The sequence below is a fragment of the Canis lupus genome, chromosome 20, assembly GCF_048164855.1.
Source record: "Canis lupus baileyi chromosome 20, mCanLup2.hap1, whole genome shotgun sequence".
In the NCBI taxonomy this organism is placed as follows: domain Eukaryota; kingdom Metazoa; phylum Chordata; class Mammalia; order Carnivora; family Canidae; genus Canis; species Canis lupus.
In genome coordinates, this window is record NC_132857.1 from 55,844,546 (window position 1) to 55,858,603 (window position 14,058).

Consider the following 14,058-nt stretch of genomic DNA (forward strand, 5'->3'; position numbering starts at 1 on the left):
AATAGGGCGGTCAAGGCGTGACCCCGGGGTCCCAGGATCGAGTCCCGTGTCGGGCTCCCTGCATGGAGCCTGCTTCTCCCTTGGCCTGGGTCTCGGCCTCTCTCTTTGTGTCTCTCATGAATAAATAAATAAAACCTAAAAAAAAAAAAAGAAGTGGAGGGGAGCGAAAAGAGCTGTAAAGGCTCCATAGGAGGAGCCTTGTAGGCCGAGGTAATGGCGGCCCTGGGGTGGCGATGGCCTGGTCCGCTCAGGGGACCAGAATAGTGAGCAGGGAAGGGAGGGCCCAGTGATGTCGCTGGAGGCAGTGGCTGCCAGTGACCGTTGCTGTGGCTGCTGCGCGAGGCAGGACGAGCTCGCGGGAGTTTCCGGTGAGGGGAAGGGCGTCCTGGCAGGCGGAACCACGTTCTGCAGCCCCGGCCGCTCTCGCTCCTCTTGCTTGGAACCGCAGCCCGGCTGGGCGACTCTCGGCTCCTGGTCCGCTGCTGCCGTGGGCAGAGGCTCCCACCCGCCACCAGGCAGGTGAGACCCGGGCTACAGCAGCTCAAGCCGTGGGGGGCAGGGGGGGCGCCCTCGGAGCTGCAGGGCCCCTCGCCACAGCCCCCGGGACGTATTCTGGGCCTGTGATGCCGGGTTCCCGTGTGTCCTGCTGGAACCGCGGCCCTCCCGGCTGGTCCTGGGCTGTGTCTGCGGCGGGGAGGTGGCCCTGGGCCGCTGCAGGCCACTGCCCACGCCTCAGTGTATGGTTACTCGCCCAGTCCTGGCCTGTGCCCTTCGTCACCAGGGGAGGGGACAGCGCTGGGCTGGCGGCCCGTGTCCTGGGGGCCAGGCTGGGCCTGAGGCCCGTGTCCTGGGGGCTGCACTGGGCCTGGGGCCCGTGTCCCGGGGGCCCCGGCTGGGCCGGGCCTCTACTGCTCACCCTTCTCCTGTCTCCCTGCAGCCAAGCCCCTTCCCTGGAGCCCAGGCTGTCCCCCAGGAGCAGGAGACTGGGGCCCCGGGGAGGGGTCACCCGGAGCGGGGGGGACAGCAGGTGAGCGGCGACCTCTGGGGGAGGAAGCCCCAGCAGCCGGGTGTGCGGTGGGCTTTGTGGGGCCCAGGGGAGCGGAGAGCCGGCTGCAGGGAAGGTTACGGCTCGACGTCCCCGCAGGAGTTCCCGGGGCCCCAGCGCCCCATCCTGAGCGTCACAGGCCGTGTTGGCCGTGGAGCCCCCGCTGTGAGAGTGCAGGTGCGGCGGGTCGCGTAGGTGACAACAAGTCGGGTTAGTGTTCAGCCTCGGGGTCGGCGGCGGGGTCACGTGCACACACACGTTCTCAGCCGTGCCTGCCTTTGGGTCTGATTTCAGGCGCCGTTGCTTCTCCGGAGTCGGAAACACGGGCTTGAATGGCGTTGGCAGGAGCGATGCCCGTGCAAATAGGCCCGACTCTCAAATGCACAGACTGGAGGTGGAGGCGATAGAAAGTTCTCCGCATTTGCTCCTTGTTCCCGCCAGCGGGACCAGAGTTACTAGGGTGCACGTAGCTGTTTTTGAATCTGCTGTGAATCCGGGTATCCTGTGGGGCCCTTCCAGGGCCGGAGAAGAGGGTTGGGTTGGAAAATGTTATTAGAATAAAAATGTAACAGTGGCCTGGCCCTAGAAGGTGGGGGAACTGTGGGATGTTCCCTCTTTGAAGAAAAATGCTAAGTTATTTAAGGTAAGTGGTCTCCTGGGCCTACCACTTACTTTCCTGGGAAGGGATTAATTTGAGTTAATGTTTATTGAGTATCCTATGAAATGCTTTAAGATTTTGAAATACAGGGGATCCCTGGGTGGCTCAGCGGTTTAGCGCCTGCCTTTGGCCCAGGGTGTGACCCTGAGGTCCCAGGATCGAGTCCCTTGTGGAGCTCCCGGCATGGAGCCTGCGTCTCCCTCTGTCTGTGTCTCTGCCTCTCTCTCTCTCATAAATGAATAAATTAATTAAAAAAAAAAGATTTTGAAATACAGTTTGTATTTTGAGTAGGTAATTTGCTCACGTGGTCCAACATTTAAAAGCTGCAAAAGAATATTCAGTGACCTTCTCCCACTCATCTCCTGCAGTTAGCCAGTTTCTTCCTCGGGGCAACCCAAGTTCCCAGTTTCCTTTTCTTTTTCTTTCTTTTCTTTTCATTTTTTTTTTTTTTATGATTTTATTTATTTATTCCTGAGAGACACAGAGAGAAAGGCCGAGACACAGGCAGAGGGAGAAGCAGGCTCCATGCAGGGAGCCTGACGTGGGACTCGATCCCAGGACCCCGGGGTCACGCCCTGGGCCGCAGGCAGACACCCAACCGCGGAGCCACCCAGGCGCCCAAGTTCCCAGTTTCTGATGTATTTCGGAATCTATCAGTGTTAATGCCCTTAAGGAAAAAGATGTCTCTTCTCTAAGAACCTTGCTTTTAATAAAAGAAAGGGAGCTAATCATCCATAGCTGCATTTTGGAAACTTTTGTTATAAACCTGCTGATTACAAAATTCCTGGATGCTGGGGACGCCTGGGTGGCCCAGAGGTTTAGCACCTGCCTTCAGCTCAGGGCGTGACCCCGGGGTCCCGGGATCGAGTCCCACATCGGGCTCCCTGCATGGAGCCTGCTTCTCCCTCTGCCTGTGTCTCGGCCTCTCTCTCCCTCTCTGTGTCTCTCATGAATAAATAAATAAAATCTTAAAAAAAAAATTCCTGGGTGCTGAACTCCGTATATTTGCTACTTAGTCTGGTCCTCAGAGTAGCTGTAGGAACTAGCCCCTGGGAGCTCACCAGAGCGTGGAATCGCAGGTGCTGCCCCCCCCCCCCCCCCAGGAGAATCAGCCTCTCAGATCACAGGTGACTCAGAGCCCGTGGACGTTTGAGAAGCCCCTGCCGAGTATGACTTCACCGCATTGAGCTCCGGTGGCCGAGTGAGGTCCCATGTGGAACGGAGAGAGGGGAGCGGTCAACAGAAGTAGGTCTCCCCACGCTACTCTTCACCGTCGATGCTCCAGTTACGTGATGGTGATCTTGCCTTAGTTTGCAGCCACAGATCTAGATGGTCTAGAAACTTTGTGGTTTTGATTGTGAAAATGAAAATCTTCCTTTCCCTTTCCTTTGTTTCTCCTGAATTGTCCTCAAATGTTTGGCATTTGCTGTAACTTTCTTATGGGGCTGTGCCGGTCCGAAGTAAAAAAGTTGTAAACCGGTGATAGAAAAACCTAGAAACAGCCAGTCAGGTCTGGATTGACAGCTTCTAGTCTGATGGATCCGTGTGTTTGCGGCTGTGGTTTTATGTTGTGTTCTGCACCGCGTCCGCACGTTTGATCGACTATCACGTTCTGAGCAGTTTATCCATCAGTGTAGGTTTGTGCTAATCTCAGCGAGATGGAATCAGATAGTTCATGGATTCTGGAAAAAGACAGACTTTTTAAAAGTTGTCAAACTTCTGGCAGAGGAAAGAAAGAAGGAAACTTGTGTGTTTTATGTGAATGGAGAAATAGAGGGCAGAAATTACTGAAAGCCCTATGATGGATGAACCTGTAAACTAGTGCAAGCAATTTGACTATAACTGAGTTTTTTTTTTAAATTTTTATTTATTTATGATAGTCACACAGAGAGAGAGAGGCAGAGACACAGGCAGAGGGAGAAGCAGGCTCCATGCACTGGGAGCCCGACGTGGGATTCGATCCCGGGCCTCCAGGATCGCGCCCTGGGCCAAAGGCAGGCGCTAAACCGCTGTGCCACCCAGGGATCCCTATAACTGAGTTTTGACTAAGAACTTGAGAAAATTTTTACAGCAGGGAATTAGAAAGTAGGTCATTAGACTATATTTTTATAATAAGACTCCTAATCAGTAAAGGATCTATGTTCTAAAAAGCAGGTGAGACACCTGTGTAACCCATATCCATTTAAATAAGGGGAATGGGATGCTTTTGGGGAAGTGTGGTGACAGAGTCAGAGGAAGAGTGAAAATAGGCAGAAACAAAAGCAAAGGGTAACAAAGCCCTGCCCTCCTGCCGGGGGAGGACGGCTCAGCCTAAGGGTTGGGGACAGTTTTGCAGACGGAGGCAAGAGGCTGAAGGGAGAACAAGTCCAGGAGAGGAAGGGAGTCTAGAGAAGAGTGGGTTTTATTTATTTATTTATAAGATTTAATATATTTATTCATGAGACAGAGAGAGAGAGAGAGAGAGGCAGAGACACAGGCAGAGGGAGAAGCAGGCTCCATGCAGGGAGCCCGACGCGGGACTTGATCCCGGGACTCCAGGATCACGCCCTGGGCCAAAGGCAGGCGCCAAACTGCTGCGCCACCCGGGCTGCCCGAGAAGAGTGGGATTTGAACACGGGAAAGCAAACTGTCCGATTAACCCTGAAATGCACGAGAACCTGCCGGCAACCTGTTACCGGCAACTTTAAAATCATTTGCTCGTTTGGCTAGTTCCTCACACCTGGACTAACTCTAACTAGAAACGTATTTTCAAGGAATGTCTGGAATTAAAAATCTTTGGCATAAAGATATTCTTTAAAGTGTGATTTATAATAAAAATGGAAAGTGACTTAAGTCACCTAGTGGAAAGGGGGTGGATGGGTGACTCGTACATCCATAGGATGGGATGCTCTAGAGCTGCTGTAATATTTCGGGTACGTCCTAAATTAGGTATGAAGCGGGATGAAGGTTGTTGGGAAAAACAGGAAGCAGTGTGGATGGTGGTTGTGTGATGGGAATTTGTTTGAAGACCATTCTGGTCCTAATAAGTATGCGGCGTAGTGAGGGTCTACTACCCAAAGAGTAGAGTAAAAAAATCCTTACTCTAATTTTATGGTTTTTATTTCATTTTCCAAAAAAGATTTATTTAGAGCATACGTGGAGCGTGCGGAGGAGGGGCAGGGGAGGAGGGAGAGGGAGGGAAGCCTCAAGCAGACCCCCTACGGAGAGTGCAGCCTTACGGGGCTGATTCGGGACCCTGAGGTCATGACCTGAGCTGAAATCAGGAGTTGGCCACTTCACCGACTAAGCCACCCAGGCGCCCCCTCACTTTAATTAAAAAAAAAAAAAAAAAAAAGGACAAAGAGTTGGAAATGGATAGAAAAACCCATGTGTCATTATTCCGTGGAGGATGTTATCATGACTCTGTAAAACCTGAGGTGTTCGAGGCATTTTTGTGAATTTGCTAGACGGTGGCCTGAGATCAAAATAGGCTGGGGTTGCAGTCAGTGGTGTAGGGGGAGGAAGAACCTGGCGACGGGGGCAGTGGGAACCGTCCTGCCCAGGCCGCGGCGGCCCGCGGGGTCCTCTGTCCCCCTCTACTCGTGGGGAGGCCCGCCTGTGCCGCGGGCTGTCGGTGGACGACCTCGTGACCAGCGTCCCGTTGAACGCCACGGGGAGCCTTGACGGCTCATTCCCGGGACGCCCTTGCAACCCTGAAATGATCGAGCAAAAAAAGACCGGGGTGGGGTGGGGTGGTGGGGGGGCCCAGGGCGTCTGCAGGAAGGCGAGGGCCTCGGTTTCCGCGCCGCGTAAGTAGCCATCAGCACGCGACAGAGTCACTTTGAACAGTGCCCTTCCCTTTGTGTTAGGAAGCCATCGTGTTTCTGTAGCGCTTTGATTTTTATTTTATTTTATTTTATTTTTTGAAGACCGTGTCAATCCTAGTAAGTGGGAACTATGGTTTTTAAAAATTTCCCCGGGCCTCTGCTGGAGAAGCTCTTCAAAGGGCTGTTTTTCAAGTGATTTGAAGGGAGTGGCTTTTAAGGTCTTTTTTTTTTTTTTTTTTTAATTTCCCTCCCTTTTTTTGTTCATTTGCTTAAAGTGGGTGAGCTGAGTGTACCCGCACGGTCGCAGGCGAGCCTGATCGCGCCGGGGCGGAGCTTCCATCCACACCATGGCACGGCCTGGGAGCTCCTGCCCTTCCAGGCGCCCTTGTCGTTTGCCGGAAGCCATCTGGTGTCCTGGAGGGACAAGGTGCGTTGGCTCGGCGTCGAGTGCCCGCGGGCCTGGGCTGGCCCCGGGCGACGGCTCTTCGGGGCAGAGGCTGCCGCTGGCCTCCCCGAGCTGGGCAGGGAACCCTAGGGTCGGCACGAGTGTGACCGTGAACGCTGCTGGCCCGCGTCGTAGGCTGACGGGACGATGTCCTGGTGCCACGACGTCGGGCCGGAGAGGGTCCTTGAAGGACGGAGGGAAGCTCGTCCGTGGGGGGCACGCGGCCCTTTCCTTGGACCCGGCCCCTCGCCCCCTCCCCAGGCGCCGTGCGGCCTGGCTGTGCCCAGATCTTCATTTGCATCGACCTTTGCCATCCTCTCTGCTCACGACATGCATCGCCCGTGTCCCCTCCACGTGTGTTGGAGGCCATGGTCCTTTCTGTAAACGAATCATTTGAAATGTGGAGGTTACTGTGGTCCTTTGGGGGGATTAAATCCGTGACCCCGGTCTTCTCCAGCACAGGTTGGCCTGCTTCCAAGGTTGGCGCACACGCACACCCTAAGGACCACACTCTATAGGTTATACCCGACAGGGGCCTGGAGCCCAGCCTTTGGTACTCATTTCAAGGATAGTCCGGGGAGTTGACTAGCATTAACATTCAGAAGAACAAATAGAAATTTCTAAGATAGTTGTCACTAAATTCTCGCCTTTTAAAGATCGGGAAATACTGCCAGCGTGTGGGATGCCTGTGAGCTCTGTTCTAAGCCCTGTGAGGGCAAGGCTGGGTTCTACTTTATTCACCCCTGGGTCTGATTTTCAGCATGTGAGCTGGTATCCAGCACTTTTTTCTTTAAAAAAAAAGATTTTATTAATTTATTTGTGAGACACAGAGAGAGAGAGGCAGAGGGAGAGGCAGGCTCCCTGCAGGGAGCCCGATGCGGGACTCGATCCCAGGACCCTGGGGTCACGACCTGAGCCAAAGGCAGATGCTCACCCCCTGAGCCCCCCAGGCGTCCCTGGTGTCCAACACTTACTGCTCAATAATTCTTCCATGAGTAGATTTCCATTTCATGAAATTTAACTCTAACCATATTCTAGCTCGTATGAAATTTAAGATACGTATTGTTTGCTGTAATTTGGACTTCAGCCATAGCTGGCACACACCAGAGATCAATTCATAAAACCCACCTGAACTCTGACTGCTTTTAGGGGTTCATTTTTATCTTCTGTGGCTGCACTTGAAACGGACGACATCGTGCAAGGCCTTTGCTAGACGGATGTTTTTGGAAGACCCCGTAGATTAATTCCATATTAAAGATCAGAAGTGAGCCTTAACTCTTAGCCGCCCCTAAAGTCTTACGACTTATTAAAATGCCATTTCTATTCATATTCTCTTGTTCTTGCCTCATTTGCAGTAGCTACGTTCTTTTTAGTGGACTTAGGTCTTTGAAGAGTAATTCATTTCTACGGTGGGAATTACGAGTCTGGGGGCCGGGTGTGCCGGAGCGGGCTGAGATTTGTAGGAGAAGGACGCACCTTTGGGGACGCGGTGCAGCCACCTTTCTCCTTCGACGGAACCATCCTGAGCCTTCTCGGAGGAGTTAACAGGCTTCCAGGGAAGGAGAGTCGGTCATTTCTTTCATGCTTTTACTTCGCATGACTTTTCACAGCCGACGTTTTTTTTTTTTTTTTTTTCTTTCTTTCTTGATTTCTGAATTCTTACCTTGGTTAGTGAGGGCTTTGTGTCCTAATGCCACCTGCTTTACGTCTCTGTACTTGTTTCTTTATCTGCAAGATCAAGCTAGCGCTGCCCTGTGGACCACGTTGCCGGGCCCGGGCTGTGGAGACGGATTCGTTGGCGAGGGCCGTCCTACCAGGCTGACACAACTGAGTGGCTTAAACCGCGGAGATGCGTCCACCCCCAGTGGGGAGGCTGCAGGTGGGAGATGGAGGTGGCAGCAGGCTGCTGCGCCGTGGAAGGCCCCGAGGAGGGCCGGGTCCGGGTCCCTTCCCAGCTCCTGGTCCTTCCTGGGCAGTGTAATTCCAGGCTTCACGCTGTCTTCTGTGTGTGTGTGTGTGTGTGTGTGCACACGTGTGCCCGGCCCCAGACTCCCTTTTCCATAAGGACGCCAGTCGTCTTGGCTTAGGGCCCACCGTCCTCCAGAAGGGCTTCGTCTTAACTAGTCACCCCTGCACGCCTCCATTTCCCAATAGGGTCACATCCTAGGTGCTAGGACCGCAGCACATGAGTTTTGGGGAGGGAGGGGTGCAGACTCCGTTCAGCCCCGATCAGGAGGCAGGAGGGTCAGCTGGGCTTGGGAGGCCTGAGGGACAGGCTGTGCGACTTCCCGCAAGTCCTCCGGCTTCCTTGCTTTTTAAGAGTCGGTGTCCTTCTCCGGTCGGAGCAGTGCCAACCTGGGACACGTGCATTTGCTGTCTGGCCGGGACCCTGTTGAGAGAGACCGGACTGAAGTTCGCATCGGAAGGGTCTTGACCGAGTCTGGATGTTTTCATGTCAGGACGTCAGGAACCTCTGGTCCCTCCCCGAGGTCAGCTGCTGCCACGCTGAGGGGGGTCCTGGCCCCCCGGTAAGCAGGTGAGGACCCTGCTGCCTCTGCGGGAGCCGCTGGGCCTTGTTTGTTAGCTGTCGTCGTAGAGATCCCAGAGGGAAGGTGGAACAGGGGAGCAAAGGCCTTCGCAGTTCCGGCCCTTCCCCCAGCCGTCTTGCGGGTGCCCGCAGTCATTGGTGCAGCCGCTGCGGGGACACAGCTGACCTCACCTACACGCACTTGGATGTTGGCTCTTGGCAGCCTCCAGCTCTCACTTGCATGAAGCGGACGGCCTGACGTCCCCACCGTCTCCGGGCGTGTTGCGGAAGTCCCATCGCGTGGTGGAGGGGGCATTCAGTTGTCTTTTTTTTTTTTTTTGCATTTTTTAGAGATCTCCTTGACCTACAATATTACATTGGTTTTAGCTGTACAACATACTTTGATATTTGTACACATTGTGAAAGGATCACAAGCCCAGCCGATATTTACTCTGCATAGTTAGGGAATTTTGTGGTGATCGAAACTTTTTAAGTTAATAGTCATCACACTGCGTAGTACGTCCCCATGACTCGTGTGTATTATAATCAGATGTTGGTACCTTTTGGCTTCCTTCACTCATTTCCCCCACCACTCACCCCTGCTTCTGAGCACCACAAATCTGTTCTCTGGATCCATGGGCTTGTCTGTTTGTTTTTAAATTCCACACATAAATGAAACCCTATGATATTTGCCTTTCTCTGTTTGACTTATTTCACTTAGCATAATGCCCTCAAGGTCAATCCGTGTTGTTGCAAATGGCACGATTTCATTTTTTTTTTTTTGTGGCTAAATAATGTTGTCATATACAAAAATATATACCACATTTTCTCCATCCATTTACCCATTGATAGACACGTAGGTCGTTTTCCTGTCTTGGCCATTGTAAATAATCCTGCAAGAGCATGGGAGGTACGTATCTTTTTGAGTTTGTGTTTTCATCTTCTTTGGACAAATACTCAGCAGTGGAAGCATGGGGTTGTAGAGTAGTTCCACTTTTAATATTTTGAGGAACCTCTCTACTGTTTTCCATAGTGGCCACCTCAGTTTATACTCCCAAGACTGCACAAGGGTTCCCTTGTCTCCACATCCTTGCCAGCACTTGTTATTCCTTGTCTTTTTTATAATAGCCTTTTTTTAAACAAGTGTGAGGTGATCCTGCCTTGTGGTTTCGTCTTCATATTTTTTTAATTTAAATTCAGTTTGCCAATATATAGTATAACACGCAGTGCTCATCACATCATGTGCCCCCCTTAATGCCCATCACTCAGTTATGTCTTCATATTTTTAATTCAACTTTTTTTGGAGTACAACCTGCAAAAGGGAAAGTGTATGGAGAAGAGTGGGGTTCAGCGAATTTTCACACACTGAGCATACCGGTGTAACTGTCACCCAGAGACGACACCTGCCCATCGTTCCCCTTCCTACTCACCAGTCCTCTTTCCAAAAACAACTTTTTGTGGTCCTATTTTGGGGTGGCGCATTCTACTCTTCAGTTCCAATCGCTGTGATATTTATTCCAGGGTAGCCTTCCTATTAGTAAGAAGCCACTGTCTTCTCTGTAGTTACCAGGTACGTGAGTGCTGCGGTCACCGCTGAAAGGTTTGTCACCCTTCCTTGGTACACGTGCATGTAGTTCGGCTGCTGCCCTCCAAGATTCAAACACCTGCCTCGCTCCCTTGGTGTTCGAGGGTCTTTTTTTCCTCTTTATTCTAGCCCCGTGGGATATTTGAAGCTTAATTTTACCCTCTTGGTAACTATCTGCAGGCGCTTTGAGGAGGGAAACCTCTGTCCTAGTCTTTGGAATCTCCTACTGCTAGTGTGCGAAGAGCTGTGAGCAGAGGCAAGCGGCCAATTAGCGATGGCCAGGAGGAACAGCTGGGTCTGAGGTCCTAGCTCTCTGCCGTGGTAGAACTCAGGAAGCAAGCTGGGATTTTAATTGTGGTCCATGCTTCCTGATAAGTGATTATGGATGCCTAGACCTGCAAGAATCTGAGGGGTGAATTGCAGTAATGGTGTCTGGGCGAGAAATGGTGAACCTCCTTCTGCCCCTACTACCAATCACCAGTTTTCCAAGGAAAGATGACTGACTCGGCCTTCTGAATGTGAATAATATCACAAATTACTTTTTAGCCTTAGATTACAACGAGTGTTTCAGTCACTAGGTGATTGTAGTACTTAATGATTGACTGCAGCTGGAAATCCATACCTCCTGGTACACGTAAGGCCCCTAGAGTGGGGTCTGGCACATAGTAAGAACTCAAGACCTGCGATTATGGTCTTATTGGAAATAAAAATTTGGGATTTTCCATGTGCCAGCAGAATACCTGGGCGGGCTGGACTCCATTGTGTGGTTAATAATTACCATGTGGTTAGGCAGCTGGAAAAGCTGGTCAGCCGAACCCGGCTGGGTAAGCCATAATTCAGGCCTCCCTTTCTACCTCATTGCCTGTAGGAAATAAGGAATCCAGGGTGTGGAACAGCTTTCTTGCTGCTTGCCTGGGTGCACCTGGGTGTGCCTCCATAAAGGAAACCCGATGCCAGCACATGGAGGAGATGCTCCTGCTGTCAGGGGTGTCTGCACTGGCCTCATTATCTATCTCCAGGCTGGAGTCTGGAGACCCTGGATGGAATATCCTTGAATGGGAATAAAGTGGCACAGTGGGACATCAGGGCAGAGCAGTCAGGACAAAAGGAGATAGCTTCCTGCATTCATGCCACTGCGTCACACCAGCAGCAGCATTTTGCTGTATCTGCTCTTGTGTCTCTCAAATTTCAGACATCTGAGCACTTCACCCCTAAATATTTCAGAAATCATCTTCTAAGAATAAAGATCTTTTCCCTTCATTACCAGAATATAATATTGTACCTAAGCTGATTAATAGTGTTCGTTTTATTATGTATTTCAAATTTCCCTGCTTATTCAAAAATGTCTTAAAGGTGTTTTTGTTTTGTTTTTGACATTAGGATTGAATCAGGCTTCACTCATTGCATTTATGTCTCTCCTTAGTCTCTCTTAGAACATCCTGTACACAACCTTCTATAACTTTTTGGGGGAGTCTAGGCTAGTTGTCTTGGAGTATGCCCTACATAAATGATGGGTTTCTTGACGGTTTCCTCATGTGTTATATACATAGTCTATCTTCCCTATTTCCTTTAAACTGGAAGTTAGGTCTAGAAATGGGAATGCATTCAGGTTAAATATTGGTCCATTCAGCCTGTTGAAACAAAAATTCCATAGCCTGGGTGGCTTATAAACGAGAATTTATTTCTCATGGGTCTGGAGGCTGGAAGTCCAGGGTCAGGGTGCCAACATGCTTGGGCGAAGGTCCTCTTCTGGCTTGAAGACTTCTCCTTGTAGGACAAGGCACTGATTCATTCATGGGATTAGCTCCACCCTCGTGACCCAATCATATCCCAAAGTCTCTGCGTCCTAATAACTAACACCTTCAGAGTAAAGATTCCAACATATGCATTTTAGGGGACATGGACATTTAGGCCTTAGCAAACATTTTTGCCCAAACCATGTCAGGGCTGATGCTGTGAATTTCCTGCTGCAGGATGTCCTGCTGTCTCAATATTACTGATGTGGAACTGCCAGAGTTTTCTACTGTAAAAGTACATTTTTCCTTTGCAATTAGTAAGAGTTTGCGGGGTGGTTTTTGGCAAAGTGCAAACGTCTTGTTTCCTAACAACTTTTCAACCAAGTTTTGAGCTTCCTTTGATCCCTGCCTCAAGCTATTATGTTGGAGTTGCAAAATGGAGATTTTGTAATCCTTTCAGTGCTTCTCCCTTGAGCTGTTGGCATTCTTTAAAGAATTTTCCTCTCTCACCCTTTTTTTGTGAGTTTCACTATAGATGTGTGATTTTTATATATCTAATATGTTCTAAGCAATTATGGCCATTGTTCTTTCTGATGCTCCGGATGTCCGTCATGTTGAAACAAACTTTAAAGTCGTCTGTTAACTATAGGCAACTGGCTTAAAAATTGGTATGTTCAAAAGTATTCCGAATGTTCCAGCAATGGGGTGTATGTGTTGGGGGAGGGCGTTAGTTCTCTTTAAGGAGCAGCTTTGTTCAGGGCGGTATTGTAGAACCTAAGAGCTTTGAAGCTGAGAATTGCCAAATCAAAGAGGTGAGTGAGGGTTGCATCTGGTAACTTCTATGGGAAGGTGATGTAAGTCTTTTTTATGATTTGAAGCGTGATCCTTTCTCCAATTTTTTTCTGGTCACGGATATGGAAGAAGAATGATGAGAGGCCCGTGGGAGAGGACAGGAAGGTAGCTCTGTTCAGAAGGCTTATCATCAGTGTGGACTGGGATGCCCCGTAGGAGGAAATTAGGCTCTCTGCGCCTCTTGGTTAATAATGCAGGCAGCCGGAAAAAGGTCCATTAAAGACAACTCCGTCAAAATCGAGGACATTGCCAGGAAGCTCTTTTCAGGTGCGGTCTCTGGGCTTTTTCAATGCATGGATGCACCTTAGCTGAAGTGTTTCAACCAGAGTGGAATGCAGCCCATTTTTTTTCCTTCCAAAATGAAATGTTTCCAGAATCTACTTCCCCACCCCCCATACACATAAACACTACCCCATGTAAAACCACCTACCCATATTCTCATACATTTAATAACAATAAAGCCAAAGGCAGCTACATCTACAAAATGGAAAGGAGCCTCCTCGCTCCCTGCCTGATAAAAGCAGGGAGAAACCAGTTGCTTTGGGGATTGTGAATAGTGGGCTTTCTTGGCAGCCTCTCCTCCGCTCTTCGCACTCTGTTCCTCCAGGCCCGGGAGGGGAAAAGGGCCTCAGGAGATGAGTGGTAGAGGTGTCATGGGCTTCAAGGTATCACAGATTGGTAAGTTTAAAATCTGGGGCTTCATTCTCTCCTTCCTTTTTTCGGTCTTACTCCAGAGTGTCTGTTCTGAATAAGAGCGGCCTCCTGGGGCGCCTGGGTGGCTCAATCAGTTCACCCTCTGCCTCTTGATCTCAGCTCAGGTCTTGATCTTGAGGGTGTGAGGTCAAGCCCTGCATTGGGCTCCATGCTGAGCGTGGAGCCTACTTAAAGACTGGCCTCCTTTCAGAACTAGGACATGGTACATTGTCTTAAGGTAGTAAGTAAAAAAAGGATTGCCTTGCTTTTTATATGGGGTAATGCAGTAGTTTTCTAAGGCTGCCGAAACAAAGTGCCCTAGACTGGTACTGGGTGAACAAATTATTTTCTCACAGTTCTGGAGACCAAGTCTGAGATGAAAGTGTCAACGGGGTTGGCTTCCTCTGGGGCCTCTGTCCTTGGTGTATAGAGGGCCGCCTTCGGTCTTCACGTCCTCTTCCCTTGGGCTCTGTCCAAATCTCCTCCTCTTAGAAGGACACCAGTTATGTGGGATGAAGGCCTGTTTTGACTTATCTCTTTAAAAGTCCTATTTCTGGATATAATCCCATCCTGAGGTTCAGACTTCGATATATGAATATGCACATGACTTTTATATCACATGATAGGAGATCTAGAAACATATCTTAGTGTTGGACTTGAATATCAAAAATGATAAATACGTTGACAACTTAGACTCTTGAGAGCAAACTT

The 14,058-nt window shown here is 50.2% G+C and overlaps 1 protein-coding gene across 11 annotated transcripts in view; it reads left to right on the forward strand.

The window, feature by feature from the left end:
• LYPD6B (LY6/PLAUR domain containing 6B) overlaps positions 1 to 14,058 on the forward strand; it is a 165,710-nt gene that overhangs the window by 26,875 nt on the left and 124,777 nt on the right. Inside the window, exon 2 of one of the 11 annotated variants that reach the window (XM_072789146.1) lies at positions 1,340 to 1,688. The exons of the other annotated variants lie outside the window; for them this stretch is intronic. The gene's annotated coding sequence lies outside the window, so the exon portion shown is untranslated. The remainder of the gene's footprint in view (positions 1 to 1,339; positions 1,689 to 14,058) is intronic. 11 annotated transcript variants of the gene reach the window in all.